The sequence below is a fragment of the Salvelinus fontinalis genome, unplaced genomic scaffold, assembly GCF_029448725.1.
Source record: "Salvelinus fontinalis isolate EN_2023a unplaced genomic scaffold, ASM2944872v1 scaffold_0062, whole genome shotgun sequence".
In the NCBI taxonomy this organism is placed as follows: Eukaryota; Metazoa; Chordata; class Actinopteri; order Salmoniformes; family Salmonidae; genus Salvelinus; species Salvelinus fontinalis.
The window spans coordinates 171,932-188,956 of NW_026600271.1; the positions used below are offsets into that span (position 1 = coordinate 171,932).

The following is a 17,025-nucleotide window of genomic DNA, read 5'->3' on the forward strand; positions in this document are numbered from 1 at the left end:
ATCTTAGTCTATGCATTACTCATCTCATATGTATATACTGTATTCTATCCTATTCTACTGTATCTTAGTCTATGCATTACTCATCTCATATGTATATACTGTATTCTATCCTATTCTACTGTATCTTAGTCTATGCCCCTCTGACATCACTCGTCCATATTTTTATATATTCTTATTCCTTTACTTAGATTTGTGTGTATTAGGTATTTGTTGTGAGCTAGGAACACAAGCATTGAGTTAGATATTACTGCACTGTTGGAGCTAGAAACACAAGCATTAATTTAGATATTACTGCACTGTTGGAGCTAGAAACACAAGCATTTAGTTAGATACTACTGTTGGAAACACCCCATCTCTTTACATTACTTATGCATATTCAGTGGCCTGACTGCATCCAGACTATGTCAAAGGCCCATCCTGGTAGATCTGAACCTAATGCAGCTTGGAGTGATCAGATGACAGAAGTCACATTTAGGTGCCAGGTGTAGATGCTCCATATCCATTGCTTTGAGTGTTTTTTATAATATGACTAAATATGTTAATTTCTGTGTTGCAGGGGCAGTCAAGAAATGGAACGGCAAGGCCACAGAACATGACCACTCCACCATCAGAGCTGTGGGAGACCACCTCAAGCCCCTGGTAGAGCCGGGGGTAGTGTTTACCACTCCACCACGCCTTCAGCAGGCTTGAAAAGTAATACTGTTTTTCATACTAAGATGGACCAAGAGTCTGTTGATTGGTCAGTCATTGGATTCATTTGTTGAAATCAAATCAAGCTTTATTTACAGCACATTTCAGACATGCAACACAATGGCTTCAGGAAAAAACAATGAAAATAAACAGGAATATTCAGTACACAAACATAAGAGGATAAAAAACAATAATACCAACTTAAAGACTAATGAGCATCCTAAGGAAATGCCATTGATTAAAATATCCAATCCAAAAATATAAGCTTGTTTTTTAGGATGGGCTCTGAAAGTCACTATGGGGTGTCCAATGAAAGTTGACTAGTAACAACAACTGGGACCTCAAAGACACCCACCATGAGACCCACTAAATCTGGCCAAGAAGAGGCAAACAAAAGAAAAACCCACACCAAACTTAAAGACAGGAAGCAAACCAAAAAGGTGGAGCAACTAAAGGTGTTGACTCTCCACATCTATCAAGACAACTGAAGCACTGGGCCAGACACTCTTAAATAGAACCTGGACCAGCTCAGGTGAAACACCTTCCCACGAACGAGATGGACAAGCCAGCACAGGTGTAACACATACTGACTAACGAGGTGACACTTATCAGTGCGTCCTACGTGCTGACGAGCTATACGTGCTGAAATCCAACCTCAAAACATAAATGGAAAAACCAAAGACTGTAACACCTTCCCCCCTTAAGACAACAAATATATCCTATATTTTTGTTGGACAACAGAAAACAATTTCCATTTCACATTATCAACTACAATGCTTCATGAGCCCAAACAAAACTCATCTTCCAAAAACTCATCCGTGTTCTAGAACTCTCGTCCTCTTGGAACGAGCCCAAACAAAACTCATCTCCAATACGGAAAAACGTGCAGTAAAAATAAACTGTGATCCATGGCAATGCACTGGCTAAACGCAAAACATTTTGACTGCACCCCTTGAGACAATCAGCAACCAGGTTGTTCTCACCACGGACATGTCTGATTTCAAGAGGAAACTCCTGCAATATCCGTAGTAACTTTCCACCTCACTGCGGAGCTTCTCTCTCTTTTCAGGATTCACTAGATAGGCATGTTGTTGGATCAGGGCCCAGTCCCCAATGTCATGATCTAGTACATTTGGGTTGGCACATCTGAGAATGAACCCTGATATTCTAAAAGAAGGGCAACAATGTCAATATATTTATACCCGAAAATTGTCAGTTGATTGCATAAATAATTATGATTACTAAAAGTTACATGAATTGTAAACATGAATTACCAAAACCAAATGTACACCCCTTTGATAATATGTATTGTCAATAATTCACTTAATGGTAAGGCATGGTATAATAAAAAATGTTTAAAAAAATATTTGATTGCATAGTCTTATTTTCAACGTCTTTTCAATTACATTGTGCTAGGTGGGATAGCCTCAATGTCAAAACACAGTTTTAACGTGTCCAAATCAATAACCAATATGCAGAAACAATTTGGGATAAATTGAAAACCTAAACATAACATGTGCTATTTACACAAACATCTGCCACAATAATCATATTTCTTGTATTTTTTTAAACAAGCTCCTTATAAACTGCACAAGCACAAGAAACGCTGTTTTGACAAGTAGCAATAAATCACTGATATCAATTAGAGGAGAAATCAGGTTGTACGTGATGTTGGAATGCATTTAAATGTAGGGGTCGCTAAACAAATTAACGCAACACTTATTTGTCATAACTAATCAATTTCATGCTAAAATCATTTGTGCAACAGGAGGGAGATGAGGTTGCACGTCCTATTAAAACTAACAGCTCAAAAACCACACTGAATCTGGGAATAATGTGTACTTACTAAATCTCATAAATAGTAGTCTTTCAATGCAGAGCCTGGATTTTCCCCCTGAGGCTAATATCCATATCATGTTGAAATCAATAGAACAGGGGACAAACATTTAGGGTTCTACATTGTGACATCATGACAATTCTCCTACTACAATGTTAAAACATTCTACATTGTGACATCATTAAAATACTCCTACTACAACATTAAAACATTCTACATTGTGACATTTCATTGATATCATGAAACAACTCCTTCATGTATTTTCTGATGATTAGTCAGAGATCTTTTATCAGATTATCTATGGTCACAGCTATATATTTGCTCTCCTGTGTGTGTTCTCTTGTACACTGTCAGATAGCTAGATTGAACAAAACTCTTCCCACATTGATCACAGCTATAAGATTAATCTCCTGTGTGTGTTCTCTGGTGCACTGTCAGAGAGCTAGATTGAACAAAACTCTTCCCACATTGATCACAGCTATAAGATTTATCTCCTGTGTGTGTTCTCTGGTGCACTGTCAGATAGCCAGATTGACAAAAACTCTTCCCACATTGATCACAGCTATAAGGTTTCTCTCCTGTGTGTGTTCTCTGGTGTAAAGTCAGAGAGACAGATGCAGTAAACCTCTTCCCACATTGATCACAGCTGTAAGGTTTCTCTCCTGTGTGTGTTCTCTGGTGTAGAGTCAGCTGGTTAGATGTAGTAAAACACTTCCCACATTGATCACAGCTGAAAGATTTCTCTCCTGTGTGTATTCTCTGGTGATTGGTCAGAGCTCCAGATTGACTAAAACTCTTCCCACATAGATCACAGCTATAAGGTTTCTCTCCTGTGTGTGTTCTCTGGTGTATCTTCAGATGGCTATATGCTGTAAAACTCTTCCCACAGTGACCACAGCTAAAAGGTTTCTCTCCTGTGTGTATTCTCTGGTGATTGGTCAGAGCTCCAGATTGACTAAAACTCTTCCCACATAGATCACAGCTATAAGATTTCTCTCCTGTGTGTATTCTCCAGTGCACTGTCAGAACGCTAGATGTAGTAAAACTCTTCCCACATTGATCACAGCTAAAAGATTTCTCTCCTGTGTGTGTTCTCTGGTGTACAATCAGCTGGCTATATCTAGTAAAACTCTTCCCACATTGGTCACAGCTAAAAGATTTCTCTCCTGTGTGTGTTCTCTGGTGTACAGTCAAATGGCAAGATCTATCAAAACTCTTCCCACATTGACCACAGCTATAAGATTTCTCTCCTGTGTGTGTTCTCTGATGTTGAGTCAGAACGCTAGATGTAGTAAAACTCTTCCTACATTGACCACAGCTATAAGGTTTCTCTCCTGTGTGTGTTCTCTGGTGTATTTTAAGTTCTGATGAAGATTTGCAACCTTTCCCACAGTCAGAGCAGAAGTGAGATTTCTTCCCTGTGGTTCTCTGCTGGTGTTTCTTGAGGTGTTTTGACGTGGAGAGACTCTTCTCTGCCTCTTTAGCATCATGAGATTTTTGAGGCTCCCCAGAGGATCCACGATAGTCACGTCTCTCTCCTGTGTGAACAACAAGTCAGACAGATGGTTAAAAGCCCACAACAGCAGAAATCCACTGTAAAAGGTGATACCAACAGCGTAGCCATGATGTTGTACAACAATTGTCGTCTGCCCTTGGTTCACTCCAGACTTGACTGCCCTTGACCAGCACAAAAACACCCTGTGGCGTACTGCACTAGCATCGAATATTCCCCGCGATATGAAACTTTCAGGGAAGTCAGAAACCAATACACACGGTCAGTTTGAAAAAGCTAGCCTTTACTTTCCTAACAGAAATATGCATCCTGCAGCACTAATTCCCAAAAGTTTTGGGACACTGTAAAGTCCATGGAAAATAAGAGTATCTCCTCCCAGCTGCCAACTGCACTGAGGCTAGGAAACACTGTCACCACTGATAAATCCACGACAATAGAGCAATTTAATAAGCATTTTTCTACGGTTGGCCATGCTTTCCACCTGGCTACCCCAACCCCGGCTAACAGCTCCGCACCCCTCGCAGCAACTTGCCCAAGCTCCCCCTGCTTCTCCTTCACCCAAATACAAACAGCTGATGTTCTGAAAGAGCTGCAAAATCTGGATGCCTAAAAATCAGCTGGGCTAGACAATCTGGACCCTCTCTTCCTAAAGTTATCTGCCGCCATTGTTGCAACCCCTATTACTGGTCTGTTCAATCTCTCTTTCGTATCGTCTGAGATTCCTAAAGATCGGAAAGCTGCCGTGGTCATCCCCCTCTTCAAAGGGGGTGACACTCTAGACCCAAACTGTTGTAGACCTATATCCATCCTGCCCTGCCTTTCTAAAGTCTTCGAAAGCCAAGTGAACAAACAGATCACTGACCATTTCGAATCCCACCGTACCTTCTCCGCTATGCAATCTGGTTTCCGAGCTGGTCACGAGTGCACCTCAGCCTCGCTCAAGTTACTAAACGATATCATAACCGCCATCGATAAAAGACAGTACTGTGCAGCCGTATTCATCAACCTAGCCAAGTCTTTCGACTCTGTCAATCCCCGTATTCTTATCGGCAGACTCAACAGCCTTGGTTTCTCAAATGACTGCCTCGCCTGGTTCACCAACTACTTCTCTGATGGAGTTCAGTGTGTCAAATCGGAGGGCCTGTTGTCCGGACCTCTGGCAGTCTCTATGGGGGTGCCACAGGGTTCAATTCTCAGGCTGACTCTGTATATATCAATGCTGTAACTCTTGCTGTGGGTGTTTCTCTGATGACACCATTCTGTATACATATGGCCCTTCTTTGGACACTGTGTTAACAAACCTCCATACGAGCTTCAACGCCATACAACACTCCTTCCGTGGCCTCCAACTGCTCTTATATGCTAGTAAAACTAAATGCTCTTCAACCGATCGCTGCCCGCATCCGCCCGCCCGACAAGCATCACTACTCTGGACTAGAGGTCGACCGATTATGATTTTTCAATGCCGATACCGACACCGATTATTGGAGGGGAAAAAAAGCCGATACCGATTAATCGGACGATTTATTTAAAAAAAATGTTTTTAAATATATATATATCATACACACACACACATTTTTGTAATAATGACAATTGCAACAATACTGAATGAACATTGAACACTTTTATTTTAAACTTAAAATAATACATAAATACACACAGGCACACAGCTCTGAAGTGACAATGATACTGAAGAGTCTGCTTAGGAGACAAATACTCTCAACTGTTTGAATAAAAATAGAGTTTAAGTTACCTGTGATGAATGTTGAAAACAAAAACTTTAATTTCTATATGCAGGAAATCCTATTTTAATAATGGGCATGGTAAGAATTGACAACCAAAGTGCGAGTCATAATTCCCATGACACCTAGCAAAAAGCGGTTCCTTCATTTATTGCATAGGATATTTTTAGATTCACTTAAAATAAGGTCTGTGTTTCGTGTAGGCTTACATCACCGTGCCAATTTTATAACTGTGTAGATATCCATTGGACAAGGTAACTCTGATCAATATTGGCTAAATATAAGCCAAGATATTAAAAAAAATTGTAGAGTGGATTTATGAAAATATGTTGACAAACGTTACCTTATCCTAGTGAGATTTACACGGGTATCAAAACGTTGAGGCGGTTTAAGCCTGCACGAAACACAGACCTTATTTGAAGTAGATCAAGACATTCTCTATGGAAGACATGAACGGTAAAATAACGAAGGAACCCCTTTCAAATTCAGCCGCAAGTTATTACAGGAATTATAACGCGTCGACTATTTCTCTCTAAACCATATACCTTTGACTAATCCGGAAACTATCACCTCGAAAACAAAACGTTTATTCCGTTCCGTATGTTATCTAACGGTTGGCATCTATGAGTCTAAATATTTCTGTTACATTGCACAACCTTCAATGTTGTCATAATTTCGTAAAATTCTGGCAAATTAGTTCGCAAAGAGCCAGGCGGCCCAAACTGTTGCATATACCCTGACTCTGCGTGCAATGAACGCAAGAGAAATGACACAATTTCACCTGGTTAATATTGCCTGCTAACCTGGATTTCTATTAGCTAAATATGCAGGTTTAAAAATATATACTTGTGTATTGATTTTAAGAAAGGCATTGATGTTTATGGTTAAGTACACATTGGAGCAATGACAGTCATTGATTGATTGTTTTTTATAAGATAAGTTTAATGCTAGCTAGCAACTTAGCTTACTGCACTCGCCAACAGGCAGGCTCCTCGTGGAGTGCAATGTAATCAGGTGTTAGAGCATTGGACTAGTTAACTGTAAGGTTGCAAGATTGGATCCCGCGAGCTGACAAGGTTAAAAATCTGTCGTTCTGCCCCGTTCCTAGGCCGTCATTGAAAATAAGAATGTGTTCTTAACTGACTTGCCTAGTTAAATAAAGATTAAATAAAGGTGTAAAAAAAATTATATATATATTTAAAAAAAATACATCTGCAAATCGGCGCCCAAAAATACTGATTTCCGATTGTTATGAAAACTTGAAATCGGCAATTCCGATTAATCGGTCGACCTCTACTCTGGACGGTTCTGACTTAGAATATGTGGACAACTATAAATACCTAGGTGTCTGGTTAGACTGTAAACTCTCCTTCCAGACTCACATTAAGCATCTCCAATCCAAAGTTAAATCTAGAATCGGCTTCCTATTTCCTATAGCCTCCTTCACGCTGCCAAACATGGCCTCGTAAAACTGACTATCCTACCGATCCTTGACGTCGGTTATGTCATTTACAAAAGGTGATTCTACAAAGTATTGAAAAGTATTATTGGTGTGAATACAAGAACAATAACATAGGCCTACTGTAAGACCCATTACTTCACCTAACAACAACATAGACCTACTGTAGGACCCATAACTTCACCTAACAACAACATAGACCTACTGTAGGACCCATAACAATAACATAGACCTACTGTAGGACCCATAACTTCACCTAACAATAACATAGACCTACTGTAGGACCCATAACAACAACCTAGACCTACTGTAGGACCCATAACTTCACCTAACAATAACATAGACCTACTGTAGGACCCATAACTTCACCTAACAACAACAACATAGACCTATGACTATAAATAATTTAATATTTACAGGTGAAACATGGAAACGAAAATGTATTTTTCATGACATTTCATAACCTGATCACCAGATAATTTTGTGAATAATCCCACTAGGCTACTCTGTAATGTGATGTCATTCTAAATGTCCTGAATAACGGAAAATAGCTCAGACTAACGTGACCCTACTGTAAATCAAGCAGACAATAACACAATATAAACATCAATTTCTTAGGGATGTTGGATCCAACGTGGAGCACAGCATAACTGTCTTTACCAGAGTAAAGAATGAAGAAGCACTTTGGTTGTTGCATGTCGTGATGTTTGTCATATGACTGGCATTCAGAAAATGATTTCCTGGGTCAGCTGATTATAGCTGAACATGTGACTGTTACTAAATTGCTACAGTATTAAGAATTATGTGTAATTATTGAACCAGTTATATGCATATCATATTTTCTGGGCCCGAGTAGCAGGCAGTTTAATTTGGGCACGCTTTTCATCCAAAATTCCAAATGCTTCCCTACCCTAGAGAAGTTAAGCTCGAGACCTTGGGTCTCGACCCCGCCCTGTGCAACTGGGTCCTGGACTTTCTGACCGGCTGCCCCCAGGTGGCGAAGGTAGGAAACAATATCTCCACCCCGCTGATCCTCAACACTGGGGCCCCACAAGGGTGCGTTCTGAGCCCTCTCCTGTACTCCCTGTTCACCCATGACTGTGTGGCCATGCACGCCTCCAACTCAATCATCAAGTTTGCAGACGACACTACAGTGGTCGGCTTGATTACCAACAACGACAAGACGACCCGCAGGGAGGAGGTGAGGGCACTCGGAGTGTGGTGTCAGGAAAATAACCTCTCACTCAACATCAACAAAACAAAGGAGATGATCGTGGACTTCAGGAAACTGCAGAGGGAGCACCCCCCTATCCACATCGACGGGACAGTAGTGGTTCCTCGGCGTACACATCACAGACAAACTGAAATGGTCAACCCACAGAGACAGTGTGGTGAAGAAGGCGCAACAGCGACTCTTCAACCTCAGGAGGCTAAAGAAATTTGTCTTGTCACCGAACACACTCACAAACTTTTATAGACGCACAATTGAGAGCATCCTGTCAGGCTGTATCACCGCCTGGTATGGCAACTGCACCGCCCTCAACCGCAAGACCCTCCAGAGGGTGGTCCGGTCTGCACAAGGCATCACCGGGGCAAACTACCTGCCCTCCAGGACACCTACACCACTCGATGTCACAGGAAGGCCAAAAAGATCATCAAGGACAACAACCACCCGAGCCACTGCCTGTTCACACCGCTATCATCCAGAAGGCGAGGTCAGTACAGGTGCATCAAAGCTGGGACCGAGAGACTGAAAAACAGCTTCTATCTCAAGGCCATCAGACTGTTAACCTGCCATCACTAACATTGAGAGGCTACTGCCAACATACAGACTCAATCTCTAGCCACTTTAATAAATGGACTTAATAAAAGGTATCTCTAGTCACTTTAAATAACGCAACTTTAATAATGTTCACATACGCTACATTACTCTCATATGTATATACAGTATTCTATACCATCTACTGCATCTGCCTATGACGCACGGCCATCGCTCATCCATGTATTTATATGTACATTTTCTTATTCATCCCTTACATTTGTGTGTAAAAGGTAGTTGTTGTGAATTTGTTAGATAACTTGTTAGATATTACTGCATTGTCGGAACTATAAGCACAAGCATTTCGCTACAGTCGCATTAACATCTGCTAACCATGTGTATGTGACCATTAACATCTGCTAACCATGTGTATGTGACCATTAACATCCGCTAACCATGTGTATGTGACCATTAACATCCGCTAACCATGTGTATGTGACCATTAACATCCGCTAACCATGTGTATGTGACCATTAACATCCGCTAACCATGTGTATGTGACCATTAACATCCGCTAACCATGTCTATGTGACCATTAACATCTGCTAACCATGTATATGTGACCATTAACATCCGCTAACCATGTGTATGTGACCATTATCATCTGCTAACCATGTGACCAATAACATCCGCTAACCATGTGTATGTGACCATTAACATCCGCTAACCATGTGCATGTGACCATTAACATCCGCTAACCATGTGCATGTGACCATTAACATCCACTAACCATGTGACCAATAACATTTGATTTGACCTGACCCCGCAGCAAGTTCTGTCAATTTATTCATTGTCTTTTGTTTGTCAATGTTGACGCACACCTGATTACACATATAGAAGTAGGATTAGTCTACCTGGTTACACATATAGAGGTAGGACTAGTCTACCTGGTTACACATATAGAAGTAGGACTAGTCTACCTGGTTACACATATAGAGGTAGGACTAGTCTACCTGGTTACACATATAGAATTAGGACTAGTCTACCTGACAACACATATAGAGGTAGAACTAGTCTACCTGGTTACACATATAGAGGTAGGACTAGTCTACCTGATTACACATATAGAGGTAGGACTAGTCTACCTGATTACACATATAGAAGTAGGACTAGTCTACCTGTCCTGAGCGCAAATGTAGATCTATAAATGTGCCCATTTGGGGATGTCTGATAGTATTTCAGATTGTCTTAATGCTGCACCACTAATGAGCTGTGGAGCTTCTCAAAGAATGTTTTTTTTCACATCCAAACAGCAAGTAAACAAAGTCTAATCAAAATCAATTGCGAATGACAATAGTTCCTCAAAGTATTTTCGTAAAATATTTCCAGCTCTCGCCATTTCGATAACCACTCGGCATAAAAGGGAAAATGTGATCCACTCTGATCCAGTGGAAATGTCATAAAATACCTGATTACTGTCAGGAAACTCACTGGAGCAGGAAACTGAGGGCCTAGAATACTTCATACAATGTTGCAAGCTTGCTATCCGAGTTTCCTGACCCAGTTGATAGTTGATACAATGTTTAAAGTTTGTTGTAGACAGGCCATGTGCAGCCAATGTGATTTCTAGGATATTTATTTCTATCAGGATATTTTCTACCTGCAGAAAGCCATGTTTTTATTTGTTGGCTTTGTGTAGGCTATCTTTACATAGTTGGCAATGGCAATAAAAGTTACTTTTAGATTTTTATAATTTTCATTTAGATTTAGATAGAATGTAGATTAATCACAGACAATAATTTTGAGATACTATTATAATTTAAATGAAAACTGTTCCACGAAAATGTGCATATGAAAATCATAACTTGCACACAGATTCGCAGAAACGGTCAGATAAATTGGCACTCCAACTGGAAAAGGTTGCAGACTGATGATGTAGTAAATTACTAGTCTATTAGTCTATCTATCTGTAGTCTATTAGTCTATTACTGAAAACTTCAGGAGCAGAACGGCAGAATTTACGAAGTCCCGCAGCGGAGGGGGGACTCCCTCTGGTCGGGTTGTGTTGATGACCGGCTCCCTCTGGTCGGGTTATGTTGACGACCGGCTCCCTCTGGTCGGGTTATGTTGACGACCGGCTCCCTCTGGTCAGGTTGTGTTGACGACCGGCCCCCTCCGGTCGGGTTATGTTGACGACCGGCTCCCTCTGGTCGGGTTGTGTTGACGACCGGCTCCCTCTGGTCAGGTTATGTTGACGACCGGCTCCCTCTGGTCGGGTTATGTTGACGAGCGGCTCCCCCTGGTCGGGTTATGTTGACGAGCGGCTCCCTCTGGTCGGGTTATGTTGACGAGCGGCTCCCTCTGGTCGGGTTATGTTGACGAGCAGCTCCCTCTGGTCGGGTTATGTTGACGAGCGGCTCCCTCTGGTTATGACTTCGAGTCATTTGTGTGTCTTAATTATTTGATCAAACAGAATGCTTAAAGCATCAGACAAGTTCAGTACGTATATTTGATTTTATAAAAACACATGGGGCGATTGGTAGAAAGAACAGATGACTCTTGGTTGACCAAGATGTCTTTTAGTTGGGGACAGCACTAGAACATGATTTTGTGGCTCCCGAGTGGCGCAGAGGACACTGCATCTCAGTGCTTGAGGCGCCACTACAGACACCCTGGATCAAATCCAGACTGTATCACAACCGGCCGTGATTGGGAGTCACATAGGGCGGCGCACAATTGGCCCAGCATCGTCCGGGGTAGGCAGTCATTGTAAATAAGAATTTGTTCTTAACTGACTTAACTGAAATAAAGGTTACACTTAAATAAATTTAAAAAACAGTGTTTCATGATAAACCATTTTTTACAAATCCGTCAAGGCACCAACTTTGAGAAGGGTTTAAAACAAAGGTTTCAAACCAATTCATGAATGTAATTGAATCTAGGTATGTCTTGCCTTTAATGTAAAGGCATGAAAAAAAATTGGCTGAATATTATACAATGACTTATCAACAGCTCTAATAATTTGCCTTCACAGGAAATCTTCACTGGCAATTCTAGAATATACTATATAGCCTAGAAACCTGGTTAAACTATCACTATGACATCATGGATGAATTCTAGAATATACTATATATCCTAGAAACCTGGTTAAACTATCATTATGACATCATGGATGAATTCTAGAATATACTATATATCCTAGATACCTGGTTAAACTATCATTATGACATCATGGATGAATTCTAGAATATACTATATATCCTAGAAACCTGGTTAAACTATCATTATGACATCATGGATGAATTCTAGAATATACTATATATCCTAGATACCTGGTTAAACTATCACTATGACATCATGGATGAATTCTAGAATATAATATATAGCCTAGAAATCTGGTTAAACTACCATTATGACATCATGCATGGCCAGTCCTTGTATTCATAGTGTAGTGAATTCAGGGGGTAGCCCTGAGCTGGACTCAAACCTGGGTCCAGCGACTGTCAAGCCAACACCTTATAACTGTTACACCAAGATGTCTGAACTTCTTGATGAGTTCGCTAGGTGTTGAGTTAGGGTTGCTACAATAGCTATCTCTATGAATTTGAGAGTGGATACATTTCTCCAGCCCCATCCCTCAGCTGTTTACCAAACCAAGTCTCTTGGCAGCCATTTTGTTCCTGTTTAAATACTAGGTTGTCCCTTTAAAAAGCCACACATCAATCAACCAACCTGCAGTTGAAACAATAACAAGGCTCTCATTCCACAACTGTTTTGGTAATAAGATGATGATGGACCTGGAGACATTTAACTACTCTCAAAGTCATAGACAGATCTATGGATGCAAGGACTGACCATCCATGATATCAACATTATAGTTAACCATGTTGAGGCTATACAGTGTTGATTTACATTGTTTCTAAACATTGGAGTAAAAAAAAACGTATTTCCCCTTTAACACCAAACATCAGTTCAACAACTGCAGAGTTTGTACCTCTGTATTTAAGACAGTACTTACCAGTGGTAATCACGGCCCGGTTTCTCAAAACCATCTTATGACTAAGTTCATCTTTAGAACCACTGCATGCCTTAAATTGCGTTTGGGAAATCGGGCACAGATATCCAGTTTCTTCCTCCTCTTCTTCCGATGAGACCGTAATCTCCCCCTCCTCCGCTTTCACTTCAAAAACGGAATCCTCCTCATCTTTTACTGTAACACCCTCCTCCTCTTTCACTCTGAACGCCTCTTCTTTCACTGTAACGTCTTCCTCTTCTTTCACTGAAACGTCTTTCTCTTCTTCTTTCAGGGTAACAGCCTCATCCACTACTTGTTTTAGTATTGTAACATTCTCCTCATCTTTCACTCTGAACGCCCCTTCCTTCACTGTAACGTCTTTCTCTTCTTCTTTCCCTGTAACAGCCTCACCCTCTACTTGTTTTTGTATTGTAACATCCTTCTCTTCCTCCTCCTCTTTGATGAGAGCTTCTTTCTCCGTCCAGCAGACCGTCTCTTCTTCAGCAGGAAGAGAGTAATTTAGTGAACTCATGGTCTGAGATGTTAGCTAGCTAGGCTAATGCTAACTTAACCAGCCCGCTAGCTGAATAATAACAACACCGTAAATATGAAATTAAATAGGATAACTAACCAACTAGACGACAGAAGTGGGTTTAAAATACAGTGGCTAATATTCACTAAAGCGTCTAAAGAGCTTTATGGGTTCGGCTATTTTGGCTAGCAAGCTACCGAGGTGTCTGACTAACTGTTGCTGCTGCTGAAAGAAGCGTTCCGTCCACTAGATTATACGTCACACTAACAGCATTGCGTTCCGTCCACTATAAAATACGTCACACTAACAGCATTGCCTTAAAATCGCACACCGCCAACTGCTGACTGCTGACTGGAATGGGTAACGCTCAGTCTGAACCTCTGACTGCGATGGAGATGTGCGACTTTAAGACAATGACGCTAGTGTGACGTAAAATATATATTATAATGTTCAGACAAAAAGTTAGTGTAGGAAGCATGAGTTTTTACTCACCAGTGTAACTATACAGTGTGGTTAAAGACTTAGTAACTTAGTTGTGTTCACGATCTGGTTCCCTATAATCACAACCAGTTATGTTTTTGAATTATCACATATGTATTAATTTATTTCGGGATTCTGGGTAATCCACAGCAGATTTATGGAGAATTGCTGTGGGTGAGTTCAAAATGGAATAGTCCCGGAATAGAAATATATAAAGTTGACATTACATCATAAAATCCACCTTTTAAATCATACATTAGCAATTTATGTTTTAGTAACTACTGTTGTTGGTTTGGCGTCAAATAAGCCTCTCTTTATATGTTATTTGCCAAATCTCAGTTTTCCATGTGGGTTTTATGCTAAAGTTCCCTCTTTCAAATTTGTATCTAACTGGAAAATGCATCTTCTTTAGGAGTGCTATTTTTACCCTGTCGACTACTGATCATTCATCCACACTGTGTGTCTCATCAATGCAGGTCATTTATGACAAATGTATAAAGTACATGTTTTATAAACTCATGAACCCCAGACAGTTTATCAGCCCGGTTTTGTTAGTTTAGGTGTGTTATACTTCTTCACCACCAGAGGGGGACATTTAAACATTTTCTAGGTTAATTTGATATATTTTTTTTTTGTTTTGTCAACTTTTCAATGGGGATGTTATGTTTGATACCGGAGGTACGAGGCCTTGAAAGCATTAAACTTCAAAGAAGTGTGCCGATGCCTGTATCATTTTATCACCAGCACGTGATCAATGACGTCTGGAACTTCATTTCGTCGAACAACCACCTGATTGGTTTGGTTTGGTTCGACACTGCAGCCGACTGCCAACTGACTGCTCTACAAATCACCTTACATCATAAATAACTACTCATTATTATTGAAGCAGTGTGTCAGTTTTTCAGCATTGATCAATGACTTCTGAAGGTAAATTTTTCTCCCATCATTCTGTTTGTCTCTGATCTTATGATCTGCAAACACGTTTAGGTCTTGTTAAATGGTCTCGGTGCTGGTTGGCTACGCTGGTTAGGCTAATAGCTAGTTGGCTAAATAGCTAACGTTAGCTGTTTGGCTACGCTGGTTAGGCTAATAGCTAGTTGGCTAAATAGCTAATGTTAGCTGGCTGGCTAAGATAACTGCATATAGCTAATGTTAACTGGCCGGCTAAGATAACTGCATATAGCTCATGTTAGCTGGCCGGCAAAGATAACTGCATATAGCTAACGTTAGCTGACTGGCTAAGATAACTGCATGTAGCTAATGTTAGCTGGCTGGCTAAGATAACTGTATATAGCTAATGTTAGCTGGCTGGCTAAGATAACTGCATATAGCTAACATTCTTTGATATTTGGTTAGATGGCGTTATGTATTTCCAAAACGATGGTTTACTTTAATCACTCAAGTCATGAGAGCAAACGATCGTTTAATTTGAAGTTCTACATTTGAAGTTATTTCTGTTGTAGTTAACATCATAGGTAATAGGCTGGTCCTCCATATTACTTCACACCTAACTCTATCATTCTTCTGAATTCTGATTGGTTTCATGTAATAACTCCAAAAATAGAACAGTGAGGTGTAACTTTGCATTGGGAAAAATATTTTTTATTATCTTTTTTTAAACAATACAAAACATACAAACGACAACATCATACAAACATTAACTACATCACACCTGCCCAGACCCACTAGAACCCAGCCCCATCTCCAGCGCCCGCATCAGCACCATTTTATTTCTCTCCATCACTTTCAACTTTTAGATAATAAAGCATTTGACCTTTCTATTGAATTAACAACAGCGGATTGGTTGATTTCCAGGTTTTAATTAAGTATCATTTTTAAGATGATTTATGAGAAAAGTATCGTCCAACTCTGGGGTATCTCACTGCACCCTCAAATGCCATGTTTTGAAATATACAGACAGACAGATTCAAAGTAATTTTACATTGTATAACTGTACTTCTGACAGCCAACTTTCTAACTCCGCCCATAACTTTATGACATCATAACATTCCCAGAAGGATTATTGAGTCATTGTTAGTTTTACACTGAAGACATGACTCTGCCGTTGTGCTGTAGAAATTGTGAATTTTGTCTCTTGTATAATAAGGGACTATCATTTGTCCCAACATCACAGGCCACAGACTTTGATGCAGTTAAAGACTTCCAAAAGTGTTTCCCCAGTTTCAGATCAACTGAGTTTTTTTAATGGGGTTTCTCCCTGTGCACCTGCCAATGTAAATCCTTTGAACGAGACAAGTTACCAGACAGGACATATTGCTAATATTCTTCCCATTAATAACCTGAATGACAATTATCTTGTGGGCGGTGGTGGTGATGACGTCCTATTCGATGACGTCGTCCATCGGGGTTCCCCTAAAAAGAAGACGCTCTGGATTGATCCCTGGAGTCAGATGTGAAGGAGGAGGTTGATCATCAGGAGTCAGATGTGAAGGAGGAGGTTGATCATCAGGAGTCAGATGTGAAGGAGGAGGTTGATCATCAGGAGTCAGATGTGAAGGAGGAGGTTGATCATCAGGAGTCAGATGTGAAGGAGGAGGTTGATCATCAGTGAACCTCTAGGATTGTGGCTGGGCTGGCGTTTCCACTTTCAGCTTGGTCATATATTTTGATACATTGAATGTTGATATTGTGAACCTATGTTATATATTTGTACCTCCTGTTTCATGAAGTGATGTCACTAAGTACTGCCCCGATATATACAATGCATTCGGAAAGCATTCAGACCCCTTCACTTTTTCCACATTTTGTTACGTTACAGCTTTATTCTAAAATTGATTAAATAATTTCCCCCCCCTCTAATCTACACAATACCCAATAATGACATCACAATACCCCATAATGACATCACATTGCCCATCTTGACATCACAATACCCCATAATGACAAAGCAAAAACAGGTAAATTAATGAAAAAATTAGATTTTCTTTAAAAAACAAGGACATTTCAAAGTGACCCCAAACTTTTGAATGGCAGTGTC

At 40.4% G+C, this 17,025-nt stretch overlaps 1 protein-coding gene and 1 pseudogene across 2 annotated transcripts in view; both read right to left on the reverse strand.

Annotated features, from left to right (window-relative positions):
- Positions 1–17,025, reverse strand: part of LOC129842718 (zinc finger protein ZFP2-like) — a 213,879-nt gene that overhangs the window by 15,557 nt on the left and 181,297 nt on the right. The window lies entirely within an intron of this gene.
- On the reverse strand, positions 733–13,793 carry LOC129842716 (zinc finger protein 883-like; annotated as a pseudogene).